Genomic DNA, 14,856 nt, shown 5'->3' with positions numbered 1-14,856 from the left:
GTACTACGACTCGCAAGGAAGACCCGATAGCCAAACAAAAGTTGTAGGAGGATGGTGGAGGCAATATGAGCTGCTTGAGGTAACAAGTGGATAGGACACGTGATAAGAACGCAACTCAAGGATAGCATAAAAGAGAAGGCACAATAAAATAGGTAAGAGAATCATGCAGAGACATAAGTGTGGATATGCATGTTTGTTAAAGATTGTCGAGGAACATCCGGAGAACCTGGCGTATCTCGCATCAACACAATGTCGTATTCGAGAAGAATCAAAGTGCTACAACAAACAACGGGTGCAACACTTACTACTACGACAAAAGAATCGGCATGATCATGATATGGTATTCATGGCATGGCAACAATGATGCGATGCAACTTATCTAAATTAAACGGGGTCGAAATCCCGACAATTAAATATTAGGTTCAAGTTGAATAGAACCGGGACAACAAATAATTTATATCCCACATATTCCATATGTTACATATTAGGTGATAATGCAAACTAGCACGAGACGACGTGATGCGAAATGCAAATAGGCATATGGATGACATACTCAAGTTCCTCAAATTTTTCTGATCAGTTTTCATATAAAATACATTTTACTTCGAGTTATAGTTTGGAAGATATGAATTTAACAAGATATATATATCAGAGTGGATTTGGTGACAGCGTGTATACGTGAGCACGCATCCATTACCGTTGGATCCGCTTTGAGATTCTGGCCTCACAAACGGACACCAAACGGCGTTAACCTGCTTTTTCAACTTGATGTCATCCTTTTTTTTCTCCCGTCTAGGCGTCTATTTCTTCCCCAACCTACACGAAGACTCCAAGAGGCCACCGCCCATCCCGCTGCAGGCTGCACGCCGGCAGTTGCCTTCGCTCTGCTGCCTGGCCGGGACGTGGCGCGAGCTACAGCCTGTACGCAAGTCCTCATCATCGAATCGGGGCTAGCGGACCGGCGGAAAGGATTGTTGATCGGGAAGTCAAGTGTTGAATCGTCGCCGTCTTCTGCGAGTCCGGGCGCGTCGAGCGCGGTCGTCTTCTCCGCAGGGGAGGCCACCACGGAGCTTCGGACTGATGAACCGTGTGCACCTGCGCGTGCTCCGCCACCGCTGCGCCGGGCCCATCGAGGAGGGCGGTCCCTGCGTCCGGAGCCGGCGCTGTCTCCGCCGCCGGCGTGGCGTCGGTCGCGTCCGTGTCGTTCAGCATTCCGCTGGAGTCGCTGTCGGAGGACCCGACGCCGGCTGGCGGCGGGCCGTAGGACGCCGCCGATTCATCCTTCACCAACCTGAAGCTGGCCGCCGCGTCCTCGTCCCCCAGCTTCCCCTTCAGACCCTTGATCTCGGCGAGGAGCACCTCCTTGTTGCGGCAGAGCGCGTCGTGGTCGAGGCGGAGGGCGTCGTGGAGGAGTCGCGCAGCGCGTTGTAGTCACGCTCTAGCTTCTTGGTCTTCCAGCGCGTGGCGGTTCTGGAACCACACGGCCACCTGGCGAGGCTGCAGCCCGAGGTCGCGCGCCAGCCGCGCCTTGCGCTCCGGCTCCAGCTTATTCTCCACCTCGAAGCTACGCTCCAGGCGCGCACCTGCTCCGCGCTTAGCCGCCACTTCTTCTCCCCAGATTCGCCCTCACCTGGCCCGCGCTGGCTTCCGTTGTGCTTGGCAAGCTTGCACGAGCGTGGTCAACCAGAGCTGCTGCATACACCAATCTTATCTATTCACTTTTCACGGTTGGGGAAGGAGTAGATGGAGGAAAAAATTAGATGCCTCTAAGGACACGATCTAAGGAATCAAAAACAACTTTCAGTAGCACATCACCTCACGGGAAAAAATGCTGTTAGACACATGTCGACTTCTGGACGCGTGCTCACGTATACACCCGGTCACCAGGTTTCATCCGTACTGGAATTTCACTAAAACAGAGAAAACGGGGATAGTTTTCTCACCAGACAGAACTAGCCTGAGCGGCTGATGGCGGGACCGGGAGATGTTGTGTTGGCACTGACGAAGCATGAGGGTTGGAAACCTTTTATCACCGGATGGAGTACCATCTTGAGTCGCCGACGAAAGGACCTACCTGTCAGGTCGGAAAAGAGTCAAAAACGGGTGGCGTTTTTCAGCCGTATGGGGATTTGAGGAACAAACCATCTCGGCTCCAGGCCAGTTCGTGTCAAAACAAAGGCCCTCGACCCTATGAACCAGAAGAGGTGAAGCTCAGGGCCATAAGAAGCCATGTCGGAGGTTGCAGGTATGGACAGATCTGAAGATTTCTGGCGAACCGGGACGAGGCAGAGGGCTTCGGAGATGCGCCTGATCGCGGCAGACTTGCGACGGTTAGAGAAGGGGCCGGGGCATCACCGGAGGTTGGCCGGCGACAAGAATCTGTGACAGAAAACGGCGGTCAACGCCGGTAGCAGGGCACCGAGAGCAAATAAGACGGATGAGAGGGTCAGGAGAGACGCGTGCTCACCGGGATGCTGATGGAGAGGTCGGGGAAGCCGGGGGAAGTTCGAGGTGGCTGGAATTGAAGGTTTTCTCGCCGGAGTCGGAGACTGAATCGGAGAATCTATCATCGGTAGTGGGCGCCTTGGATCGATTCCATTCACCACGAGGAAGAGGACGACGAGGCGCATCCGCAGGTGCCCTCAGAACGGCGGGGGATGGTCTGTAGTGGTGGCGCCATGGTGAGGAGTTCATGGTGGTGGTGGTTGGGTCGTTGTGTGTGAGGAGGAAGAGAAGAAACGAAGGGAGAGTCAGAAGAGAGTGGTGGTACGAGGGAGGAAAAGCTAGGGTTTGCTCTGGATCCTACGGGGATTAAAAGAGAGGAGGGGTGAGAGCAGGTGCGCGTGGTGGTGGAGTGGTTGGCTCTGACGTTGACCATGGTGGGGGAAAGGTTCACGCATCTGTGGTGATGGAAAAAATAAGATAACCAACGCACACTACACACTACAAGAAAAGTTCTGATAGACAACGTCTCAAAATCGTCCGCTAAGGGGTATTTTTCGTCGCCTATGGGCCTAACCCGACGATATGGGTTCTGTTGTGGAAACTGCGTCAGGCAAAGTCCAACGACGTTTTTTTCGGTCCGTCGCGCTTGGGCGCCCTTCCGCCACGGAAAATCGGACCGTTGCGCAAGTGTTTCCGGAGCCCGTTGACCGCCGACGTCATGCAACCGACACGTGGCGTACGCAGTTAATCGGCGATTAACGGCGTTAACCTACTGAAACCCCGTGGTAGATGGTAGGCCCACACGAGGCCCGCCACGTCTTAAGCGGGCCGGGCCAGTGACATAGTTTGACCGGTCAACTATATAGTCGGGCCGGTCCATTAGTTACGTGGGCCGGCCTAACCTCTAAGGTTGATCGGTCAAAACTTAAATGGGCCGCCCATTTAACATGTGGGGTCCACCTTACAAGAATCGGGCCGGCCCAAGAAGCAAGTGGGTCGGGCCAAAACACAGTGGGTCCCACTTTCTGTTAAAGGGCCGGCCCATTTAGTGTGGGGTCCACCATATAGCAAGTGGGCCGGGCCAAAAACACAGGTGGGTCCCACTTTCCAGTTAAAGGGTCGGCCCATTTAGTATGTGGGGTCCACCATATAGCAAGTGGGCCGGCCCAACAAGATAGTGGGCCGGGCCAAAAACACAGGTGGGTCCCACTTTCCTGTTAAAGGGCCGGCCCATTTGGTGTGTGGGGTCCACCATATAGCAAGTGGGCCGGCCCAACAAGATAGTGGGCTAGGCCAAAAGCACAGGTGGGTCCCACCTTCCTGTTAAAAGGCCGGCCCATTTAGTATGTGGGTTCCACCATATAGCAAGTGGGCCTACCCAACAAGATAGTGGGCCGGCCAAAAACACAGTGGGTCCCACTTTCCAGCTTAAAAGGCCGGCCCATTTAGTATGTGGGGTCCACCATATAGCAAGTGGGCCGGCCCAACAAGATAGTGGGTCGGGCCAAAAACACAGTGGGTCCCACCTTCTGTTAAAGGGCGGCCCATTTACCATGTGGGACCACCATATAGCAAATGGGCTGGCCCAACAAGATAGTGGGCCGGCCCAATAAGCATGTGGATCCCACTATCGTGTAACCGGCCGGCCTACTAAAGAAGTGGGCTGGCCCAAAATGAAAGTGGGTCCCACACTCATCGTAAGTGGGCCGGCCCAATCTGTTGTAGTGCCCTACTTGTTTGACTAGTCAACTTGCATTAAATTTCATGAGCCTAAAATCTGATATCAATGATACACACAATTACATACACAAATAAAACAAGTAGGAAAATTACAAGGCAATTAATGTGCCCAAATAAAAAAATTACATAGAATCATTGAGGACTTCTATTAGCATCATCAATAACACGTTGACATTTGGCAATTGCCTTGATTGAATCTTGTGTACTCTTTGTCAACATATCAGCTACAGATCTTAAAGCAGCAATACCATGTCTTTTATAAAGTACAGCCTTGAGATATTTACTGTTTGATGAAAGCAATGGTCTATGTTGAAGGCTCTGAGAAGATGCATCAGAAGAAATATCAGAAGTTTTAGTGGGCCTCTCTTCTAATGAAGATTGCTTCATCACAACTGCATTACGATAATAATGCAAAAAGAGTTAAACGATGAACTATGCAAACATTTATTATGCAATGTAGATATAAGATAATAACAAGTTGCATAAATAAGACAATGTATGGAACTTGTACTAAGCACAAACTTACATCATAATGTTGCACAGTGTCGCTACAGATCCTTTTTGGCGACTATCTTCTAATGATGACTGCTTCATTAAAAGCGCATTCTGGTAACATTGCAAACATAGTTACAACAATTAACTATTCAAACATGTATTACGCAATGTAGAGATCAGATAACAAAGCATGTAGCGTAAATAAGCACAAGATAAGATAAGATGCATGTACTAAGCACATCTTGGCTCATTGCAGTCCTTCTCTTGCGTGCACTAGTCGTGGTCAACATGCCTGTCATTTTAGGTTCAGCCATCAAGTGAAATGCTAATCCTCCTGCTCCATTGTCCTTAATCTGTGTTTAGATATCACATTTAAGACCAAGTCACCGGTTTCAAATAACAAAAAACTTGAGCTGCCAAATAAATAAGCCAATATTTACCAGATATCGATTAAAACCAACTAGATGTTGCTTTGCATGAGATACTAATTTCAGACATTGATTTAGAGTAGGGTAATGCCAAGGTTTTCCACATAAAGTAAACGGCATTAAGAATGACCAAATGTCGAGTTCAAATCACCTTCGCAGTTTCTCCAAGACAAGCATATCAAATAGGCGTAAACATAGTAAAGCATGAATGGCATTGCTATGGCAGGGTTCCAAGTGTTAATCTCTTGCATAAGGAACAATGCATATAGGTTATAGATAATAACGGAAGTAAACTGCCAAAATTACCAACCAAGAACTCAGATTCCAACCTTCCCTAGCGTCCCCGCTGTTAATGTTGGATGTTCTAATAAGTGGTTCGCATGATCAATCCCTAGGAAAAATAACATTGACAAGTCAGTCTACGATAATACAAAGACCAGACATGCACGCAAAGAATAACTATATAAGCTAAAGACGAGGTATAAGAGCAAGCAGATTGAAAATGCACATAGCATGATTATAAAAGCAGTGTGAGAATAGCAGACACGAGAAAACAGCTAGCAGCTAGCGGTGAGCTAATGACGTGGTATAAGAACAAGCAGATTGGAAATGCCCATAGCATGACTATAAAAGCAGTGCGACAATAGCATGCAGTACAAAAATAGTTGGCAGCAAATGAATGGGTATAAGGCTATAAATATGTGGATGCACACAGGTGTCACTAGAATGAACAGGATGGTAGCGACCGGATAATGCTTTTGTACTGTACAATATTTAAACAAACTTCATGCGAAGCAACACATCAAGAAAGTTAACGGCATATGAGATCTGCAAATAACTACACAAAACATGGCTAAAGAAACACCGCGATCTAACGGGCCAGCGTACTAACCAAGCTGCGGCGGGGTGGACGGGGGCGGCAACTTGCATTCCAGCGGCGGCGAACGCGGGAGACGATGAATCGACCCTGTTTCAGTAGAAGCGGGCGTTAGTGAAGCAGATCTGGTTGGCTGGCAAGGGATTCGGTGAAGTTGATACAGCCGCTACGCCGAGGTAGTCGGTGGCGAGGTCGGCGGTGAAGCAGATCCGTCGGTGGCGAGGTCGGCGGTGAAGCAGATCCGTCGGTGGCGAGGTCGGCGGTGAAGCAGATCCGTCGGTGACGAGGGCGGCGGGGGAGCGGATCAGGTGGGTGGACAGCCAACACGATCAAGGCTACGCTGTGGAGGAGTATGCCGGCGGCGAAGCAGATCTAGTACTGTAGAGAGTCAGAGCTTTGGCGTGTGTTATCACCAGAATTTGACCGAGTCAGAGGTGGGCCGCGATCAAGGTGGGCTTGAAGAATATACATGGAAGGAATACATGGATCGGCCTTATATGCAAAGTTTGGGCTAGTTCGCCCGTGTATCTGTAAATATGATAGGATACGTGTCGGTTAGTTAGAGTTTGGCTCGTGCACGGTTGGGATTATTCCCACGTTAGAAAGTCTACGGACTATAAATATGTATCTAGGGTTTATGAAATAAACAACAATCACGTTCACCACAAACCAATCTAGGCGCATCGCCAACTCCCTTGTCTCGAGGGTTTCTTCCGGGTAAGCATCATGCTGCCTAGATCGCATCTTGCGATCTAGGCAGTACACGTTTATTCGCTGTTCATGCGTTGCTCGTACTGAAGCATTTTTGATGGCGAGCAACGTGGTTATCTTAGACGTGTTAGGGTTAGCATTGTTCATCGTATCACATGCTATCGTCGTGCAACCCTGAGACGTCTAGCCGCCCTTACACCTATCTTAGGTGTGAGGGCGGCACCCCGCTTGATCATTATTTAGTAGATCCGATCCGTTATGATTGCTCCTTGTTCTTCAAGGATTAGTTTAATATCTGCATAGTTAGGCCTTACAAACAGGTTGAAGGATCCAGTGGCGCGTAGGGTGTAGTTTGCTAGCCCTAGACAGGATGTTCCGGGGATCAACCTCGTGTTGGTTTTTAGGCCTTGTCTAGGGTCGGTTTACGATCACCGTGCGTGGCCGCCAGGCTCAATCACGAGTAGGATGTTCCGATTATGTGGTGAAAACCCTAAATCGTAGTAGGTCGTTTTAGCTTTATTTTGATCAAGCAGGACCACCATATATTCGTACACCTCGTACGGATCATGGGTGGATCGGCTCTTTGAGCCGATTCACAGGACAACCTGAGAGCCGATCGAGGCTCGTATTTAATGTTTACGTGTATGCCATGCAGGAAACTAAGCGAGGCACATCCATCACCTTCCTGACCAGGTATAGGTCAGGTGGCACACCCTTGCACCAGCATCGGACCTGCGTGCCGAGTCTTTGCGGGCCGTCGCTCGGAGGGACCAGGGCCAGCCGCAGTCCTGGGAGCCTCCCGGCTCTACTGTGTTGCCCGTCGCTGCTCGTCGGTGGGTTTCTGACCGCAACACATTCTGGCACGCCCGGTGGGACAATCTGCGACATCAACCGCATCGCCATCTACATCTGAGATGGCGGACGGCACTCCAGTCACGTACGAGGATCTGACCGAGGAGCTCAAGAAGAAGTATGACGAGGTCAAAGCTATCCTCGAAGCCGACCTCATTGGCTCTTTTCACAGAACCCGCTCACATGGCATCAGGTGGAAAGGGTTCTCACCTGAAGGCGCGCTCGATGGAGTGGACCTGTCCGCCCCGTCAGAAGAACGCACCATGTCCCTGCATCAGGAGGTTAACTTCATGGTAGCTCATTCGCTACACCGCCATTCTGAGAGCCTGGTGAACACTTTGGAGCGTGTCGCTCTTCGGGTGATCCAGGAAATCATGAGGCATCAGTACTCTCCGTCAGGACCAGCTCTCGGGACTTACCAAGGAGAGATGCCACTCCGATCCCGTCCACCGCTGCCATTCGCGTTGGCGGCACCGGAAAGTGCCGAATTCACCGGCATACGTCGTCTACAAGATCGGTGGGGACCCTAGTGACGACCAGTTCTTGCAAGAGCCGCCACAGGCGATCCCGCACGGAGACACGTGCACATACGTGCCGCATCGCGATATCGGGCACTCACAAACCAGATCGCAACGAGGGACTTCGGAACAACAGAGGAACTTCGGGAACGAGAGCGTGAGAAGCGACGTGGCTAGCTAAGTATGCCACTCCAACAAACCTCCGAGCTCAGCTCCTGCAGTTGGCTCGTAGCTGGAAAAGCAAGCATGGCTGGCTAAGTATGCCACTCCGGCGAATCTTCGAGTTCGACTCCTGCAGCCCGACACCGCGGATCAGATCAGTACCATCCTGAGAGACCAGTTCGGCATGGTGCCGAAAAGGAGGACAATCGGCTATTGCAAGCCGTACCCCAACGAGTACGAGTTGATCCCGCTACCACCCAAATATCGGCTCCCTGATTTCTCCAAGTTTAATGGATCAGATGGTTCCAGCTCCATCGAGCATGTGAGCCGATATTTGGCACAGCTGGGCACGATCTCGGCGACGAGATGAGCTGCGTGTGAGGTTCTTCGCACAGTCCCTCACAGGATCGGCTTTCGGGTGGTACACGTCGCTGCCACCAGACTCAATCCGGACTTGGAAGCAGTTGAAAGAGCAGTTCCACATGCAGTATCACTCAGAGCCTTCCGAGGCTGGCATTGCCGATCTAGCACAAGTACGTCAGAAGCGTGGAGAAACTGTGGCAGAATACGTCCAGCGCTTCAGGACTGTTAGGAACCGATGTTATTCGGCTCGTGTGACTGAAAAGGAAGCAGTCGAGTTGGCAGTGGTGGGCCTTGCTTCACCAATCAAGGATATGGCCTCCCAAGCAGACTACCCTTCACTAGCGCACATGGTTCAGAAACTGACGTTATATGAACAGCGCCACCCAGACTTGTACCAGGACAAATTCAAGCGTGCGGTAGTCCTGGTTGAAGCAGATGAAGATGAAGGGTCTGCGGGGGATCAAGAGGTAGCAGTGGCTGAATGGACTCGGGGGGCAACCCCCATATCCTGAAAATGGGTTAAGCCACCAGGTCCGCCCAGAGGGTTTGATTTCGACGTAACTAAAACTGAGCAAATTTTTGACCTCTTACTTAAGGAGAAGCAGCTGAAGTTACCCGAAGGCCTCAAAATCCCCACGGTACAGGAGCTGAACGGAAAGCCATACTGCAAATGGCATAACTCGTTCTCCCATACCACCAACGACTGCAGGGTGTGGCGTCAGCAGATCCAAATGGCGATAGAACAAGTACGTCTAATTTTCAACCAGTACGCCATGAAAGTCGACACTCACCCCTTCCCCGCCGTTAACATGGCGGAGTACACTTACCCTGGAGGGTGCCAGCCAGGATTCTCGTTCAACATCAACATGGTAGGACCTGGACACCACTCTGGTAAGGGCGGAGACGAGGGCAGCTGCTCTCGTAGCAAGGACACAGAGGAAGCCGTTCCACGCGATCGGCTCCATCACGATGGCAAGCGCTACATCACAGAGGGAGAAGTAAGGAATGTGAGATACCAGCGACCTCTCTCTGATCACCTCCTCAACAAGTATGTGAGTCAATATGACCAACGCCGATGACCCAACGACGATGGTGAAAGAGATCGTCTGGCTAGAGACGCCAGGAGACATCGTCGGCATGATCGTGATGAGGAGAAGTACGAGCGCCGTGCCAAGGAAAAGTCAAGGGAGGAAGACGACGAGGATAGGCACTGGGACTGTCCCTTCTTCAGACACTTCGGGATTCAGGAATGAGCCGATTGCCTACAATCGGCAAATCGCCTGCACGTAATGTAGTCAGAAGAGGAAGGATGCAGCTAACGTGTCCGTGTTCCAACGTCTAGGGCCTCTCCCGCCTCGGAACAAGCACGCTGAGTCCCCTCGGGTGGAAGATCTCGAGGATTTGGAAGACGATGATGAAGAAGAAGAAGACAGGTACCACCGGCCAAGGTGGTGCCCTGATGGACTCAGCCGTTCCCAAAAGCGTAGGGTTCAGCGACTGCGTGGCTTGGAGGAAGCCGAAAGGTTATACCTGCACACGCTAAGGAAGGCGCGGCCTGATCTGGCCGCGAAAATTCAACGAACCCTGGATGAAGAGGGTCGACCACAAAAAATGGAGTGGCGCCCCAAGCAAAGGAAAGCCGATGATGAAACATCGGCTGGCACAAACATGGTGTTCATCCTTCCGACGGAGTTTAGTGCTCCAGGATTAGACGAGGCACCCGTGGCACAACTTGACTGCGGCCCACGGCCAGTTATCTTTGAAAAGCCACGAGAAAGAAGCTACAGACATCTGAAGGCCCTGTACTTGCGAGGTTATATCAATGGGCAGCCTGTCAACAAGATGCTGGTGGACACCGGAGCGGCAGTCAACATTATGCCATACTCCATGCTACGTCGGTTGGGACGCTCTAGCTCGGATCTGATCAAGACCAACGTGACATTGAGCGATTTCAACGGCCAGGCATCTGACGCACAAGGTGTTCTGAACGTGGATCTGACCGTAGGAAGGAAAACCATCCCTACGACGTTCTTTATTGTCGATAGCAAGAGCACATATGCTGTCCTGCTAGGAAGAGATTGGATCCACGCCAACTGTTGCATTCCATCCACGATGCACCAATGCGTAATACAGTGGGATGGAGATGAAGTAGAGGTCGTCCATGCAGATGACTCAGCCGAGATTTCAACGGCTGGCATGAACGCTTGGGAGACAGCAGGCCAAGAGCCACTCTCAGGCATCAATTTGGACGACTGCGAGCGCATCGACGTGACAAAGGACGGGGTTAGGCTGGTCTTATCCACCGGCCTGACCGTCTAGCAAGAACAAACCTATGGACAAACGTGGCGAGGCCGATCCTTGGGATCGGCCCCCAAAGGTCTATGGAGGAACATTGCAAAACCTTCATGGAGCGATTCAATCAACGTGGAGGCCGATTCCAGCAATCGGCCAAAATTATCCTCACCACACATTCTGCCTGTGTTCAACGTCGATCTAATGGGCAGCGGTTTTACGTCGGCTGATGAGCTGGAAAAATCAACATTGGTCCTACCAGAGCCGATGTTCAAATACAATGCCTTGGCTAACTACAGAGCCGATATCCGCAGTTACCTGGCAGATTCGGCTCGGGGGGGCACCTAATCAGATGAACATGTGCAGATGAACATGTGTGCAGTGAAATATTGGGGGCCGATAGAAAAATCGGCCAGTAAAAAAAAAATTCTCATAATATACAGCCGATGCACAGCCATCGACTCTAGTGCAAATTACACAAGATCTACCAGCTGCGTGTTCAAGACACGGATTTCGACCAAGTCGGTTTTCAGTCCAGCCTCAAGGCCAACCTCCAACTTTTTACTCATTAGGCTGTTGGTGTTTCATCTACAATATCGGCTTTCAGAGGAAGAAAAGGTGATTGGCTCTGGTGTATCTACCGTCGGCCTGGCTAAGTTGGCTAAGTTTGCTAGGACCTCTGCATGGTGGCTGTCTCAATTGCCTGGGTTCAAGGCCCTTGGATTGAACTGTGTGTCCTCGCCACTGTTCTCACCTTGACTGAGGCTCGGGGGGCAGCTGGCCTGGTAGATGCTCTGTTTTAGAAGCCGATTGGGGTGTCATCGGCTGATCCTTCGTCGCAACCTTCTTCAAAAATGGTGAGTTCTTGCAGAAGAGGATCACTGGACCTGGTGGGAGGAATTTAAGGGCTCTCTTGAAGACTCCACATTATCCACCAGATCTCAAAGTCATCAGTTGAAGAATTGAAGGATGGATTGTGAAGAACCGATGTGTTGCTATCGGCTCATTGAGCATTGGCTAAGTGAACCATCGGCTAAATTAGCTTAAAGGAAATCGGCAAAATCAAACTGGGGGAAATTCTTCATTGATAAATAGGATTTCTTACATAAAGAGCTGATTGCTCTCAAAAGGAAATACTAGGGGGTACATTGCCCCATCTACTACTGCTGATCCTATGCTAAGGGTCCTATCTACGGGCCGTCGCTGCCCTCGTCGTCGCCGTCGTCGCCGTTGTCGGCGCTACTCCCGGCGGGCTCGTCGTCGCTGCTGCAGCGACCGCCGGCCGGGCCCTCGTTGTCCTCATCCTCCTCGTCAGCGTCATCGTCGTCGCTGTCGAAGTCGCTGAGGTTCCCCGGCCAGGGGCAGAAGCGCTTGGCCGGCGGTTCGTCGGAGGAGGTGTCGTCCTCCTCCTCCTCCTCCTCCTACTCGGGGGAGGTGAAGTCGTCACAGGAGAAGCGATCGTCATCGCTCTCCTCCTCCGTTTCCCCGTCGGCGGGGAAGCGGAGGTCACTTTCCCCGTCGGTCGAGGACTTGTCATCCTCAGACCAGACGGAGAAATCATGACTGGATTCCTCCCCGGCTTCGATGGCGCGGCGGATGTTGGCCGCATGGGCCTCCTCCGGGTTCCACTCCGGCGTCGGCTCGCGGGAGGAGGAGGACTGGGTGAAAAGACCCGATGAGGCAGAGGAGGAAGAAGACATGGTGGCGCAGGAGGGCTTTTGGAGTGCTAATGCGAAGGGGATGAAGAAGCGAACTGTTTGGAGCGGTTAAGTAAAAGGGGATATAGTGGAAATTTAATGTCACAACAGTTTCCGAGGAAGTGGTGCCCAACAAAAAATATATTGCCAGGTCACGCGGAGAAGTTGAGAAGGCAAGGCATCATGATGAAGGATACTGCGACGGTTCTGCCACGACATGACCCGACGAAGAAAAGGCAGAGTGATTTTGGAATTATCAATTCCAAAACCAGGGGGGCATGTGTTATCACCAGAATTTGACCGAGTCAGAGGTGGGCCGCGATCAAGGTGGGCTTGAAGAATATACATGGAAGGAATACATGGATCGGCCTTATATGCAAAGTTTGGGCTAGTTCGCCCGTGTATCTGTAAATATGATAGGATACGTGTCGGTTAGTTAGAGTTTGGCTCGTGCACGGTTGGGATTATTCCCACGTTAGAAAGTCTACGGACTATAAATATGTATCTAGGGTTTATGAAATAAACAACAATCACGTTCACCACAAACCAATCTAGGCGCATCGCCAACTCCCTTCTCTCGAGGGTTTCTTCCGGGTAAGCATCATGCTGCCTAGATCGCATCTTGCGATCTAGGCAGTACACGTTTATTCGCTGTTCATGCGTTGCTCGTACTGAAGCCTTTTTTATGGCGAGCAACGTGGTTATCTTAGACGTGTTAGGGTTAGCATTGTTCATCGTATCACATGCTATCGTCGTGCAACCCTGAGACGTCTAGCCGCCCTTACACCTATCTTAGGTGTGAGGGCGGCACCCCGCTTGATCATTATTTAGTAGATCCGATCCGTTATGATTGCTCCTTGTTCTTCAAGGATTAGTTTAATATCTGCATAGTTAGGCCTTACAAACGGGTTGAAGGATCCAGTGGCGCGTAGGGTGTAGTTTGCTAGCCCTAGACAGGATGTTCCGGGGATCAACCTCGTGTTGGTTTTTAGGCCTTGTCTAGGGTCGGTTTACGATCACCGTGCGTGGCCGCTAGGCTCAATCACGAGTAGGATGTTCCGATTATGTGGTGAAAACCCTAAATCGTAGTAGGTCGTTTTAGCTTTATTTTGATCAAGCAGGACCACCATATATTCGTACACCTCGTACGGATCATGGGTGGATCGGCTCTTTGAGCCGATTCACAGGACAACCTGAGAGCCGATCGAGGCTTGTATTTAATGTTTACGTGTATGCCATGCAGGAAACTAAGCGAGGCACATCTATCACCTTCCTGACCAGGTATAGGTCAGGTGGCACGCCCTTGCACCAGCATCGGACCTGCGTGCCGAGTCTTTGCGGGCCGTCGCTCGGAGGGACCAGGGCCAGCCGCAGTCCTGGGAGCCTCCCGGCTCTACTGTGTTGCCCGTCGCTGCTCGCCGGTGGGTTTCTGACCGCAACAGCGTGTGAGAGTATTTTTGAGCTAATGGGGCGAATGGTTGGTGGGTGGGTGTGGGCCTGTGGGGAGGGTTCGGGATCTAGGCAAGATATTTCATTGTTACCGAATGAGCCCTCCATGGTCGGTGGGTTGTAGCTTCCGGACCAGGGTTAAAAGGGTAAAACTGGTCACGGGATTTTCGAATGGATGCGGCGGGATGATTTGGCGCGCGGCCGAAATTTTCAGTTTCAAGATACGAGCAGAACGACAAAAATAATGTTCTTCCCCAGGGAGCTCTCATTTCTTCCTCTTCTCTTTCTCTCTCGAGTCTCTCCCACTCCCCCGGCTCCTCTCCCCCTTCTCTCCGGCGGCCTCGCCGGCCGGAGACGAGGCCGACTTCTCTCTGTATATTGTACACCCTCCGAACTAAATTAATTGATTCAACTTTCCTTAGACGTGTATGTATCTAGAGTAAAAACATGTGTGGATACATCCATATTTAGATAAGCAAAGTTGAGTCAGCTAATTTGGATCCGAGGGAGTTAGTGTTGTTGTAAGCTTAGATCCAGTGTTTCCCACGAGCAGAATGGCGCAATGGAGTCGGGGATCTCGTCATCGGCTTCAGATCTGGCCTATGGTGAATCTGGCGGATCTTGTCGGCCAAACCCCGATCTGGTGCCATCAATGTGATGGCGCTAACGGTGAGGCTTGCTTTGGTCAGTGCTTCAGATCTGGCCAATGGGGAAGTCAAGCTGCTAAAGTTCACAAGCTCGGGGCATACGACGGCATCATCCGTCTTGCCCGTGCACATCTTGGCCTTTCAGCGGCCCTTCTCAGAGCCAATATGCCGTTGCTGAGG

The 14,856-nt window shown here is 51.3% G+C and overlaps 1 pseudogene; it reads right to left on the bottom strand.

Annotated features, from left to right (window-relative positions):
- Positions 1–659: 659 nt before the first annotated feature.
- LOC127339989 (homeobox-leucine zipper protein HOX4-like) lies at positions 660–2,630 on the bottom strand (annotated as a pseudogene).
- Positions 2,631–14,856: the final 12,226 nt, after the last annotated feature.

Source organism: Lolium perenne, chromosome 3, assembly GCF_019359855.2.
Source record: "Lolium perenne isolate Kyuss_39 chromosome 3, Kyuss_2.0, whole genome shotgun sequence".
NCBI classification, from domain to species: domain Eukaryota; kingdom Viridiplantae; phylum Streptophyta; class Magnoliopsida; order Poales; family Poaceae; genus Lolium; species Lolium perenne.
This window is presented reverse-complemented; position numbering and strand designations above follow the sequence as displayed.